Source organism: Lathyrus oleraceus, chromosome 6 (genome assembly GCF_024323335.1).
Source record: "Lathyrus oleraceus cultivar Zhongwan6 chromosome 6, CAAS_Psat_ZW6_1.0, whole genome shotgun sequence".
NCBI lineage: Eukaryota > Viridiplantae > Streptophyta > Magnoliopsida > Fabales > Fabaceae > Lathyrus > Lathyrus oleraceus.
In genome coordinates, this window is record NC_066584.1 from 27,500,920 (window position 1) to 27,502,318 (window position 1,399).

Sequence of the window (1,399 nt, forward strand, 5' to 3'; positions counted from 1 at the left end):
AATATGGATCCACTTAAAAATCATGGTTTATTAATTTTTGTGCAAAAATTCTCAATAGACAAATGCAATCAGAATTAAAGAATGCAAAGAGCGGTTGCTTGCCTAAGCGTGTGACATTTACATCCACCATATACATATTGCTAAAATGATCAAACTATTTAAATGCACATCATTACAAACTAAGTTTTGTTAAAATAAGATTTGTATAAGGAATTTATCAAATATCTAGTGACGCGACAAATTAACTTGGCTAATATTTTATTTAAGTTAAGTTTTGAAAGTAGGAGTCATTTTGGTACACATATCATATCAGTCATTAATCCTCTAATCTCTAGAAACAACTACGATTTTAGTGATTGCATTGGTGAAACATGCAATATCTTGTATACCATAAGAAAAAAATTAATTAAAATTATTAAAATGGAGAAATAAATATAAGATAATCTTTAATCTATTAAGTACAATGATGCAGGAATTCCCAATAGTTTAACACAATTTTATTTAAAGAATAAAAAGAATGGTTATCTTCTTAACTTGTCACCTTATGTTCGTTGTACTCATGTTGTTAGGATATTTAAACTAATTAAATACTTTGTATCACAAACCATATAATGTTAATAATCTTTAGTGTATTAAGTTGATTAATCCCTTGTCAATATAAAATTAAAAAAAAATTGCATTAAGTTCACTATTGCCTTGTTAATTTAGGAATATATATATATCTATATATCTATATATATATATATATATATATATATCTATATATCTATATATATATATATATATATATATATATATATAAATATAATATAAATGTTTGTATTAATTAAAAAATGGCCCATGCAGGTCTCGAACCTGTGACCTTCGCGTTATTAGCACGACGCTCTAACCAACTGAGCTAATGGGCCCAATATAATTACGTATGTGTCATACCCCGATTTTGATCCTGAAATTTTTCCATTTTTTTCTTTTATTTTTGCATTTGCATACATTCATCAGTATAAAACGGATTTTAATATCTTGACTCTTTTTTATTTTTAATTTGATTTTAATTTCAAATTAAGTTTAATTCCAATTGTCAATTTAATCTTAATTGTTTATTTTTACTAATGATTAAAACTCTAATCGATTTTTATTTCCAAATGAATGTTAGAGTTGATATCCAAGTAATTTTAAATGAATTATAGATTAATTTGTTTTTAATTTGGTTTTTTTGCTGATTTGTTATTAGTAATTAAATTGATTATTCAAACTAATGTTGGATTATTCCTAAAAATCCACATCCATTTTTATAATTAAAATTCAAAATCCAAAATCCATTTTGTATCCATAATGCATCCCAAATCAAAATAATAATACATACATTTCATAACATTCAGTAATATTTAACATTCAAACA

At 23.9% G+C, this 1,399-nt stretch overlaps 1 non-coding gene across 1 annotated transcript; it reads right to left on the reverse strand.

Moving 5' to 3' along the window:
- Positions 1-834: 834 nt before the first annotated feature.
- On the reverse strand, positions 835-908 carry TRNAI-AAU (transfer RNA isoleucine (anticodon AAU)). The gene has a single exon. It is a non-coding gene; the product is annotated as a tRNA-Ile (tRNA).
- Between the last annotated feature and the right edge of the window lie 491 nt (positions 909-1,399).